Source organism: Epinephelus moara, chromosome 16, assembly GCF_006386435.1.
Source record: "Epinephelus moara isolate mb chromosome 16, YSFRI_EMoa_1.0, whole genome shotgun sequence".
In the NCBI taxonomy this organism is placed as follows: domain Eukaryota; kingdom Metazoa; phylum Chordata; class Actinopteri; order Perciformes; family Serranidae; genus Epinephelus; species Epinephelus moara.
In genome coordinates, this window is record NC_065521.1 from 44,787,541 (window position 1) to 44,800,808 (window position 13,268).

General features: G+C 43.1%; 1 protein-coding gene across 2 annotated transcripts in view; it reads left to right on the forward strand.

The window, feature by feature from the left end:
- Nucleotides 1–785: 785 nt before the first annotated feature.
- The window catches only part of LOC126402224 (neural cell adhesion molecule L1.1-like), a 69,029-nt gene continuing 56,546 nt past the window's right edge, over nt 786–13,268 (forward strand). For both annotated transcript variants that reach the window (XM_050064005.1, XM_050064006.1), the window contains exon 1: nt 786–948. The gene's annotated coding sequence lies outside the window, so the exon portion shown is untranslated. The remainder of the gene's footprint in view (nt 949–13,268) is intronic.

Below are 13,268 nucleotides of genomic sequence, written 5' to 3' on the forward strand. Positions count from 1 at the left end.
CCCATGAATGACAGCGCCCTTAGCATTCACCTATACTGCCCGTGCCACGGGACACTGTGATTTGTTTGTTTGCTTTTGTTGTAAATTGTACATCTTTAACAATTTTGTTTTACTTTGTCATCTGGAGCTATTGTTTAATTATGAATCTTTGCTTTTATCTTTTTATTTTCATGTATGACTGTTGTTATTCAATAGGGGAGGTATCTTTAATTTTTGGCTTCTAACCTTTTAATTTCACTGCTTTTGGCTCTTAACACACACACACACACACACACACACACACACACACACACACACACATAACTTTCACATCTTCATTTCAGAAGCTAATGTTCTGTAAAACAACTGACTGAGTGACAGGAAAATTCTGATTTATGTTTTTGATTTTGCACAAAGCACTAAACACAAGTCCTGCTTTTGTGTTTTTGTGACTTATTCAAAGTGAGCTGTCTCTTTTTTTACAGGCCTGTTAAATGTGTTTTTGTTCTCTGATGTTCTTACAGTCCGAGCAGCGGCCACCAGTAAGAGAGGAAAACCAGCACAGAGAGGAGGTGGAGATGGAGAGAGGTAAAAATAGAGGAGGAGGGGGGTGGCACAGAGGTAGAGATGAAGGGAGGGGCAGGAAGCACCAGGGGAATACAGAGAGAGAGGGAGACAGAGAGAGGCTGCACTGAAAGAGGCTGATGTCATCTCTGTGAAGCAGCCAATCAGAGAGCAGCAGCGAGGGAAGGGAGGGAGGGAGGAGAGGCAGAGCTCAGAAGGGTGTGTTTTATGTACCACTGCAGCATCAGTGCAAAGACGACAGGAGAAAAGGCACGACTCAGTGGACAGGAGAGACAACATAAAGACACGGAGGAGAAGACGGAGACAGAGACGAGAGCCTGACGAGGAGGGACAGAGACAGAAGGATAAAAGGGAGACGGAGGGAGAGACGAGACACCTGCAGAGGTAAGATGACAACAATAGCATCCCACTGTGCTGCTGGTGTCTGGGTTTCCATGCATGAATGTGCCTCTGTATTTAAGTGTGTGTGTGTGGGCAGGCGTGTGTGTCAGTGTGCACCAGATGTGGGCTGGAGGGTGTGATGATGATGTCTTACATAATAGGATGGCAGGTATGAACAACTGTGCTGGGCGTGCACTGAGATGTGTGTGTGCATACTTCCCGTGCTGTCTGCTTCCACTGTCTGCATGTTTGACTCCAGAATACAGAAAACAAGAAATGACCATTCATGATTTTCATGTGCAGACAAACAGGCTGTGTGAGAGGAAGTCAGTCTTCAGGGAGTGTCTGACTGACTTGATTCAGCTTTTTAATATCCGATACGTCATCTGCAGCAGCGTGCTTTTATTAATATTGAATGAAACACCGCACTATACAACATTATAGTGTTCAATTATTCACCACTGGAGTATAGCTCGCTTCCTCTCATGCTAAAACTCGCAGGGCAGGTATGACTTGTTTCTTTTTCGTCCTCATGTTGCAAATTAAATCATGGACATAAACAGCTCCATGTGCATTCTGGCTTCTCATGCTCACGTCACACTGACCTCCATCATCCCATCATCCCCCGCTGTCAGGAGATTTAATTAATGCTCTCATGTTTCGGGAGTTCAGAAAGTGAGAGTGGAGTGCCACAGGGCAGCGACTTGGACTGTCAGCCTTTATGATTTTATTTCAGGCTCCGTTATTCTGCCAGAATTAGTCCTTGAGGATTCCCCACATCTCTAACTGACATCTTCAAATGTCGACTGGTTTGTTGTCATGTGTGACAAAGAAAAGCTGAAGTCTTTACATTTTTAGAAGCCTGAAGCAGCTCGTTTTGGCATTTTTGCTTAAATAATGACTGAAGTGATTATTCAGTGTCAACATAGTGACGTATTAAGTGCTTTGTTTAAAGGACAGAGAGGATTCATCTCACTTTGTCTCTTTCATTTCCTGCTGTGTCCGTCCCTTTCATACTTTCCACCAGGTTTCTGTTTGCCTGTTTACCCTTGAATTCCTCTTTTCACTCTTAGCAACGTCACAAACATTTCTGTTCCCCTGTCTGTCGTTTGCATTGTGGAGATTTCTCACCGTGAGTGGTTTGGCAGTGGACTGCCTTGAATTAGGCCAGAACCTGAGAGGAGGAGGAGGAGGAGGAGGAGGAAGACTGAGGGGAAGTTGATAAGCAGGGGAGGCGATATTAGTGTGTGAAAGACGAGCTGAAGCCGAGGTTTATCAAAGCTGGAGGAGGAAAGATTTAGTCCAGAAGAGAGTGAATCCAAAAAGAGTCAGTGTGGCAGAAGAGAGAGATGAAAAGAAAGTCTGGACTGGGAATAGGATGTGAGAGGAGGAGGAGGAGGAGGAGGAGGAGGGAAAGTTAGGATCGAAAGGCGTAGGAGGATTTTTTTGCCAAATTTTTTTCTCCCCCTCCTCCTCCTCCTCCTCCTCCTCCTCTCATGCTTGGCAGTGGTCAAGTTGACTGAAACCATCTGGTGGGATTTTTAAATTAGTGTTTTTTCATACTTTACAAAGTCCAGACTGATGGACTAGAGGACACATACGCAGCCAACGATGACAAATTGACCACTTGCGTCATTTTTTTTAAACAATGGGTTTTTCATGTTACACAAACGGAGACAAAAGCTAGCTTATTTAGCTAACGTTAACGCTCCTGTTAAATGGTGTGAAATGTGGATAAATTGCTGAAATCTTGCTCATAGACAAAAAGTCAGCATCTTCACCAGAGGTCTCAGTTGTAACACAATGCAAAGATCCATACTGAAAATGTTCGTATGAACGAAAGCCAAAAATGGGATGCGCCAAAAAATATTTGACATTTTGTACAATCAGGCTTCCACCTCGCCATCTGCGTTGCTGCGTTTACTGACATTTAAATCAACATAAATACTGCAGTGTTTGAGGTCTTTGATGAGTCATTGTAGTGACCCTTTTTAAATTCAGGTGACTTTTTCCATCCAAAACATAAAGTGATATTGTTTTTAGAGACAACACTCTGACATCATGTCATCAGCTGGAGGTGCAGCTGCCTCTCCCCCACAGGGCTGTAGGCTCCATAGGAGTGTTAAAATGTGTTTGTCTTGTTGTGTTATTGGGAGCCAGAATAGAAGGAGTCATGGCTCAAAACCAGCCGCCACTGCCCGTCAACAAAAACAAAGACAACTATGGTTAAATGTGATAAGACCAAAGGACTGGACGGAGGCCATCATCAAAAATGCTCACATGTGCAGCGCACACTTCATATCAGGTTAGGGAAAAAGTATTTCCTGTTGTAGGGATGAATAAGGTTATGTGTATTAAGGGTTATCATGTCCACCTCATCAGAAACTGGGGAGGGATTAAGAGGAATATTGGATTTCTCTGGAACGCTAACTTTTTAGCACATTAGCTAACGTTAGCTTCCATAGCAAAGCAAATAGTGGATTTCCCCGTAACGTTAGCTCTTTATCACATTAGCTAACGTTAGCTTCCATAGCAAAACAAATATTGGATTTCTCTGGAACGCTTACTTTTAGCACATTAGCTAATGTTAGCTTTCACAGCAAAACAACGTTGGTCAGTGTTTACTTATTCAAGTAACACTGGCGGTCCCGGAGAGTGAGTGACCTGACATGGTGCGTTGGTAAATTCAGTCTGACGCTCTACACTAAAATGAGAGCCCTGTTGGTGGAAGAAACGGAGCGTTATATTTCTACATGAATGAACCAACGGTTAAGTTATGGCTTATCCGAGAGGCGCTGCTCTGGATAACCCAACGCTACATTCAGACAGCGCTCCCAATTTATGAACGGTCCAATTTGTGTCAGAGTGCGCGCCGACATTTGGACTGAATGTTTCCGAACGCACCACTCACATCATCTTCCTCCATTGTCTAAAATAAGACAACAGAACTTGTTAGCTAGCGCTAGCTAATGTCTGTGAAGAACTGTTTTGCCTCCAGCTAAGCCCCGCCCACCATAAAACATCATACTGTTAACTGACAGTAAAAGGGTCTGTTCTGTTTATGGTTGCATGGAGAAAAATCATGTAACTGTTTTACAGAAAATGTTTAAACCCGCTTTGGAAATGATCTTGAACTGATAATAGAAAGATGTCAGACGTCCTCTCAGCTTCCTGTATCTGTACTGATATTTAACTGGAGCCTAAAGTCAGACTGTTGCTTTCTATCTGACTGTTTAAGTATCGCAGACAGACAGTCTGACCCCCTGGTACCATCTAGATTTGTACGATAGTGTTTGAAGTGAAAGGACAATATGAATTTCTCTTGTCCTGCCAGCTCTATAGAGTCAATAAAAGTCCCTAGAGGACGGTTGAGGATGCAGTTTGGAGCCAGACTGAGAGCTCAGAGCTCAGGACAGCGGGTTCAGATGGAGGTCTGGGCCCACAAAATGAGATTAGTCTGACTTTTGCTCTGTTTCAGATCCTGTCTCTCTGTCACTGCTTCTCGTTTCCTCTGTATTTCTCATTATGCTTTCTCTCATCCATCTTCATCCATCTCTCTCACGCCCTCGCTGGTTCCCCTCTGATCCATCTTTCCTTTTTTTGGCCCTTTTTTTCTCTTGTTTTTCCATTTTTCCTCCAAAGAATGAACAGAATGAAGCCTTTGTGTTGAGAAATGAGAGGAATGCCCCTTACTCTCTTTTACCCGTCTTCTTCCTCTTCTTCTTCTCAGCTCTCTCTTTTACCCGTCTTCTTCCTCTTCTTCTTCTCAGCTCTCCTTCTTCATGTCTTCAACCCTTCTTCTCTTCTGTTTGTGTGTGTGTGTGTGTTTGTGTGTGTGTGTGTGTGTGTGTGTGTGTGGGTTGGGGGTGCATCCATTAGCTGGGATTAGAGACTGTAGGAGGGTCTTAACAGCCCCTCAGTGTTTGGGGTTTTAATCTCCTCAGAAACAGCTAATCTAACTTCAATGGCTTTAACATGTACAGTGAACACACACATGTTGGGACACACACACACACACACACACACACACACACACACACACACACACACACATATCCTCCGGCAAATATGCAACTTCTGCTTTTCTGGCCAGTGTGGTTGAACCCTGACAAGAGTCCATTCATGAAGCGACCTCAAACACAGAGGACACTTTATCAGCCAAATATCTGACCCACAATACCATCAGTCACTCAGATGACACATAACCACATGGTGCACAATATATCTGACCATAATAATGAAGTACAGCAACTAAAATCTGACTCACACCATCAGAGGGATGAAGACTAACAAGTTGCGATTGTTGGGAATCTCTCAATCTACAAATTAGTTTGATCAGGAGTGAATGATAATCCATATCTTTGTGAAACAACCCGATTGTGGTTCATTTGCAGTGAATCTGATCAGTATTTTTCTTCCAATAAAATTAAAACACTTGCACATAAAGCTGAGTTGATCAGTTTATCAGGATATCTTTTATCTACAACTGTTTTGAGCATCATATTAGTCTTGTGTTTTGCAGCTGAGAACCAATTTCTTTTTGGTCGAAATGCTCTGAATGGTTCAAAATTTGGTGAAGGAATGAGTTCCACGTCACAGATCGACTTTCCACGTCCACATATGACGTCCAAGGTACCCTGGGTGTGTTGGTTGTTGACGTTCTGGGACGCCGTGTCAACTTCAGCCTGTTACATGCAAATGTACAGTTTGCATACAGTCTCTTTCAAAATAAAAGCACTACATCGGTACAACACCGCAAATTGATGTTTTGTTCCCTTAACAAACACAAGGGGTTGGGTTTAGAATCTTAGTGGAAAGAAACACCGGCCTCCTGGGTGAAAGTCAGTGGTTGTTGGATCCATCCACCACCTCTTTCACCCGCCCTTCTCTGACTTTTGCCCCTTTAACTTACGTTGTTGTTCTGCTGCTTTTCGCCTGACACCACTGGGTACTGTTTGACAATAACGGTGACCCACGCATTTCATGCCGACGTGAAAGGACGACTTTTTTTGTCACTGTCTGGCGCCAGCAGTCACTGACCAAGTGCCGGAATTCGATGACTTCGGAGTTAGTCGGTTGTCCAAGTTGGTGGAAAACGGTATAAGAGAGGTTCTACAGAAAACCTTTCTATGGAGTAATATGGAGTCTCTGGAGGTCCCATCCAAAACATTTCCACCTACTAAGGATGCTAACAAGAGCCCAGCTGGGGGTTCTACCAAGAACTGTTTTATATCCCAAAGATTTCATCTAGAACTCGCCCAGGAAGGCTCTAAAGACTTTAGTACATCTACATTTAAAAGTGAAACTTGAAACATGGATAAACTTTTGAATATTTAGTGTGAGGATCTTTTAACACCCACACTTTCAACAATCTGAAGAACCCTTTCTTCAAAAAACAATTCTATAATAATGGAGCCACTGGACCTACAAAGAAGGATTGAAGAACCCTGTCCTTGTTCTTCTTCTTCTTCTGGAACCCTTTTGGAACCTTGTTTCTGAGGGTGTAGTTCCTGTCAGAGTTCTTATAGCTTTGTACTTTTTAATTAGTTTTTATTTCAATTTCATTTAGATTTTTGTTTTCAATGCAGTTTTGGGTTTTTATCGTTTAATAATCAGGGGGGGTTTTTCAGTTCAGGTTGTGTTTATATTTATTTATTTATTTATTTATTTATATAATATTGGGTGGGGGTTTGCCCAAATTGAGTCTATATTTTCAGTTTTAGTTTAGTTTACTTTAGTTTTGTAAGTACACGATATCGTCTCAGTTTTCGTTTTTTTCTAAAGTCTAGTTTTTATATTTATTTCAGATAACTAATATGCTTTTTTAAACACCTAGATTTAGTTTTCAATTCAGTTTTAGGTAAATGTAATAACCTCGATTCCAGCTCTTCAAATGGAAGAAGCCGCTGCTTCATCTTTGACTCACGTTACAGCACTTTAAAAAAGAAGGAAGTTGAAGACGGTAGCATCTACGTAGCTCATTCATCGTATTATTTTTTAACATTTTTATATTAATGTTTTTTAGTGTTTTAGTGTTTTTTTTGTATGTCAAGATGCTCAAGTTAATGTATTTTTTCTCAGTTTCTAACACTTAATAGATAAAATATAAAAATACTGAACTTAGTGGCTGACAAGCTGTCCGGGCAGCTTCATACTAATTAATCCAGACTTGAAAATAATGTCTGTTATATTAGAAAACTATGAGAGCATCTTTTAAAGGAGCTCTAAATTTTGGATTGTTAATGGCTGCGTTCTTGTTTCCCGTCCGTCTGTTTCTCTTCCTGCTCGTATTTATCTCCTCGTACCTGCAGTGATGCCGTAACTTCTCCCTGAGCCGACCATCTGTCTCTTTGTATCTGTGAGATATTGATGAGTTTGTGTTTGTGTTGCTGCGCTTTAAGAAGCTGCACGAAAAAAGAGGAATGTTTCCCCCAAAAACAGACTGTGGAGCAGCCGAGTCAAACGGAGGAGGAGAGGCAGGTGGGAGACAATGGGAAGAGAAACTGTGTGTGTGAGAGGAAGAGGAGGGAGGGAGAGGTGATTCGAGGAGATGCAGGGAGTGGCACCGGAGAGAAAGCGAGGGAGAGGTGTGGAGGGACGGAGTGGGGGATGGGAGAAAAGAAGGAGGGGCAGCGTGGGGGATGGGGGAGAGGAATATTGCTGTGTGCTGCTGGAGTCAGGGGGTTACCATGGTGATGGGGGAAAGATGGAAAGGGATGGGAGAGGCTGCACACACACACGTATATACATAGACACACTTACACACAATGCAAATTGACATTTTCACTGACTGATTGAATAATATGATAAGCATCAAATCTCCTTTTAATTTAAACCTTCCTTCCTGTTCTCTCAGGGCGGGGGTGTTGACGGAAGGGGGGGGGATAAAGAGAGAGGCTCTCTGAGTTGAGTGGAAATAAAGAAATGTGATCTCCCACCTGGGAGCGGTGGAAGTTGGAGACAGAGTAGTGGCTTCTTGGACAGAGGGCACAGAGACGTGATGGCAGACGCTGATCTGAAAGGACTTTTATCTAAATATCATTCTTAAACATCTTAAACGGTGGCCCAAAGAGGTCAATTCAGTAAAACCAAGAAAACACAGACAGACAAAACAAAAGCATTGAGAACAAACACTGCAAATACAGGAAACAACCAAGTAGCACAGAACACAGAACATGAGTTATAAATCTGTTTAAGTCACTTCTTGAAAATGAGCTGTTGACGCTGTGATTGCATGATTCAGATATTATATACCATGAGTTGAATTGTTAAGCTAGCCGTGTACGGGAGTAACTAGTTACATGTGTAATTAAATTGCAAAAAATAAAAATAATAATTGTAATCTGTTGCAGATACCTAGACAAAGATATTATTAAATGTTCAGTGTGTCAGATTTAGTGGCATCGAGCAGTGAGGACTGCAGATTGCAACCAGCTGAATTGCAACCTGATTGGTTCTCTTCACCAATCAAATCAATAGGCAACCTGAGTCTGCCATGCCAAGGTGGACGAACAAGAACATCTTTCAGTGCTGGAAATTGAAAGTTTATAGCTTCTGGAATCAGAGAGGTGCTCCAACATTACTGTCCAGTGTGAAGCTTTTTCACCAGCAGTGAAAACCTGAGGAAATATCAGTTACATGAAATCAATCAAATGTAATATGTTACGTTACACTGATGAAGTGATTCAAATTACTTGTTACATTTTCAGCAGAGTAACTAGTGGTGTGTAACCTATTATATTTCAAATGTAGGCAAAAGGCAATGTGACTCATTTCTGTATTTTTGTGTACCCTGTATTTGGATGCACTTCCTCATTTTGTGGTCTTTTTTTTTAATGCTGCGCGTGTTGTCAAATCAGTGACAGTGTTTTCCTTATTTCCCTGCATTTTGTCTTGTTGCGTGTTGGCTTGTGTTGTGATGGGTTCTTAAGTTGTACTTTGAGCTTTATACAAATTTGAGCTTTATACAATTATAAATTAGACATGGCTGTGGCTCTGGAGGTAGAGCAACTAATCAGGAGATCGGCAGTTCGATCCCCGGCTCCTTCAGCCCGTTTTTCAATGTATCCTTGGACAAGCTACTAAACCCTGTAGTAGTGGTAGTTGTATAGTAGCGTCAGCCACCAGTGTGTGAGTGAATGGATGGGTGAATGGGTGAATATGATTCTGTCATGTCAAAGTACTTTGAGTCAAAAGTCACTATACAGGTGAGAGTGCGTTTACTTTCAGGGCCACTGAGAGTTTGCTCTCACGCCAACAGTTCACTCTGAGGTACCTCCATGGGAGAGTTTGTGCCTAAACCAACCTGCAGACCTTTTCATGGCCGGTCCTCCCGAGCTGCAGAGCAGCCGCCGGGCGTGACCTCACACCTCAACGATCGAGAGGATGAGGTTATTATGTGGACAGCTTGAATCAAAGCGCCGGTAACTTCTTCTACCTGCCAGCAGGGATTAGGTGTGATGCGAGTGGCTGTTGACGCTGCTGGGAGTCGGGGCTCTCAGTGGATTGGCAGCAGCTGTGAAGAGTCTGAAGAGGCGAGCCAGACGAGCTGCGGGGTGGTGGTGGGCGGGTGTGTGTGTGTGTGTGTGGGTGGATGTGGTGGGCTCGAGAGAGGCTGTGTGTAGGCGAGTGGATGATGATGTGTGTGTGATGGTGAAAACATTTCAGTGGAGCTATGCTTTGTAATGTAGGGTAATGTTGTATTGAGGCTGGTTGTTGCCTCGAGCCTCACTAAGTTTGACAGCCGTGTTATCAAGACGAGTAAAAACAATCAGTCATGTTATTTTTATTCACTGTGTGATCCTGGAAGAACTCATTTAAAGCTGCTCTACCTTTATATTAACCCTTTAAAAACAGACGGCCGAGGGGGGTTGTTGTTTGCATGATTCTGTTCAAACAGATCTTAAATAAGAACCATAACAGATGGAGCATTCACTGTCTTTGCAGCAGAGAGCTAAGACTGTCCTCTCTGTAATCATGTCATGACCTGAAGTCACCTTACCTTACGTGCCCTGCAAACATTGTATTTCACTGAAATTATGCTGATATTTCTCTGTAATGGCTGCGAGAGGTCACTTATTCCATAATCCTGTGTGTATAGTTTTAGCTATATATCAATGTAAGATAAAAACTATAATAGAAAGAGCATTTATTTTTTCTGCAGCTAAGGCTTCTGTCTTCCCTGTCATCACTTAATAATGACCTTATGTTACTTTACGAACGTGTTTTTTTGCTGTAATTATGCCATAATTTTCCCTTAATGGCTGCTGGAAATCATTGTTTGCATCATTCCTGTACACATCGATCTGAAATAAAAACCACCTAGAATGCTTGTGCGGTTGTATTGACATTGTTGCGCTGCGTTGCATGTGGTACAAAAACACAGTGGTGCTCGAGGGATGATTGATGAATCTGTAACAATGCCTTCACACTCTGCTCATAAAAATGAGCATATCTCAAAAACTAAATTATGTAAATAATAAACCCAGTCTCACTTAGAATACCAGTGCTTGACTTCCGGTGTCACAGTCGCCATTATTGTGTAACGCTGCCTGGCGGCGTGAGGGGAAATGCAGTCAAACAACCATTTAAGGAAAAGGCCCTGACACACCAAGCCGACGGTCGGCCGTCGACCAAAGTCGGGCCGTCGGTGAGCGCCTGTCGGCCTAGTTTTTGTGGCGTGTCCCACACTGTCGGCAGCTTTTCGGCCAATTGAGCATGTTGAATCGGTGGCGGAGCTTGTCGGTGAGAGAGATCACTCTGATTGGCTGTTCAGGTTTTATTTCCTCGCCTCTGTAGCGAGTGAATCTGCCTGTAGTGAAACCGGGGCTAACCGGTGCTTCCTCCTCAGGCTCCACTTCACTCAGCTGCCCCACAGACCCGCTGCTTCTTCACACTTTAACCTGAATAACAAACCGGAGCTAGCTGGGAGCGGCTAGCGGAGCGTTAGCCGCAGCATGACCGGAGGGAAGCACAGCCAGTTAGCCTCCGCTAGTCTCTGAGCTAGCCCCGGCTCTCCGTTTGGATCCAACCGGAGCACCGAGCCCTGGTTTGTTATTCAGGTTAAAGTGGGAAGAAGCAGCGGGTTTATCGGGCAGCTGAGTGAAGTGGAGCCTGCGGAGGAAACACCGGGACCGTCTGGATGTAATAGTCCGTGGAGGTGCTGCGGTGCTCGGCTGCACAGATAGGAAACCCCTCGGCTGACAGGATGTACCACTCTCTCACTCCGCTCTCTCTCACGCAGGCGCAGAACGTACGTGCTACTTGGCCGTCGGATGTAGTCCGTGTAGTGTGTTCAAATGCAACTGACACAGGGCGACGTGAGGTGACGGTTAAAAAAACCTTTGGATCAAAATTGACTCGCGTAACCTTTTCGCTCAGGTTGTACAGAGATTAAGGACGTGAAGCATCAGCAAAGACATCAGAAAAAGCAAAAATACGAATGTATACTAGGAGGCCGTTTCTATTGAAGAGTTCAGAGGGTTAAAGAATAATGAAATGATTATGTGCATGTGAAATGATTCAGAGAATTATCATCCGACTCTGCACCTTCCTTCACCTGCGCAGGCTTTTTGTTTGTTTTTTTTTAGCTGTGGCGGTGTGGTGGCGTTTATACTGGTGGCAAACCCACTTGACACAGATACAGGAAATGGATCTGAAGTGGGCTGTCTCTGTTTATCAATGGTCTCTGGTTTTGGCAAGAAAAGTGAATGAATCAAGCCATTTGAAGGAGAAGCTGTTGGTTTTTTTACAACAATATAAAATAGATATTAGAGAGGAATTTATGGTTTATTAACCTTTTATATATATATATATATATATATATATAAAAGGTTGTTTCATTAATACTGAATTTCTGCTCTTTCAAACGTAGCGTAATGAAGGACTGAACAACTTTAAAACAGTTTAATCATCTTTATAATGTAGATTTCTTTGTTTCAGCACAGAAGTAGGAATAAATAACAACAAAAGCAAAACAAACAACATCAGTACAGTTGGTTTTTTTAAACACTGGTATCGGTACAGAGGCTCACAGGCGTCGCATCTCTGATTCTTTCTTATAGAGGCAGAAATGAAACCAGACAAGAGGCAGAGTCAGTCTTGCTCACGTCTTGTTCTTCAGCAGTGTTTTAATGGCACACACACACACACACACACACACACACACACACACACACACACACACACACACACACACGTGATATATGATCATGTCTTGTATTGATTGACGTTACACTAGCTGGGGCAGTTGACTCTGTTAGCAGGGCCGAGGCTGAACAGCAGTATTCTGAGTTCTTCACTAATGATGTCGATGGTTTCATGTTTTAATCCGACTGTGTTAATATGATTAGATAAGATTAATCAATTACTGTCTGGTAAGAGGATAACATCATTATAAACCAAGATTTCTCTCTAATATGACCTGTTTCATGTAGATTTGTTTTTACTGTTATTGTCACTAATTTTGAGGAATCGCTTCTTTGCTTTCTGTCTGTCTGCTGCACTCACTCTGTGTGTGCTCTGTGTGGAGGCAGTGATAGATATATGGCCCTGGGTCTTGTTTATACCGCCCTGAGCGCTCTGTTACTCTGTGGCCTCTCACAGCTGGTGCCTCTCGCCCCTCAGCTAAATCTAATAAACCCCAGCCGGGGCCAGGAAGCCACCCAGCGCGGGAGCCGCTGTTTATCTACCAACATACCGTCACTAATGACTGATTTATGCGCTCCTATGCAGCGGCTTCGTTTGTCGTGTGGAGAGAAGCAAATCAGAAACAAACACATGATACTGGCGTTGTGTCTGCAGAGGTGTGTGTGTGTGTGTGTGTGTGTGTGGTTGGAGGAGGGGGTAATCCAGAGGTGGCTAAACAATGTCACGCCAATAAGAGCTGATTTGAATGTGAAAGGCGTTGGGTTGTGCTGTGGGACCGGCGGGTAAAACGTCTCCCCCATCCCATCTGAAAGGCAGGAATGACACAACTGTATAATTCAGTACTGTGACAGGCAGATGTAAACATGTCTCTAGTAGGGATGCACGATATTGGAATTTTCGCAGATATCTTATATGCTGATGTGTAACAGCTCATTTGACCAATAACTGATACTGATATTGATGTATCCACTGTTTCCCCACCTAATTGTAATGATCATCAAGTCTCTTCTGTTGTGGATTTAAAGGGAAATTTCGGTTTATTTCAACCTGTCTCCTATCGTCCTAAATTTGTTTCAAGTGACTAGTGACATAAAAATAATAGTTAGCATGTTAGCCGTTAGCCTAGATACAGCCGGGGCGCATAGTAGCGTCAGACCTGTTAAAACGTAAGTGAA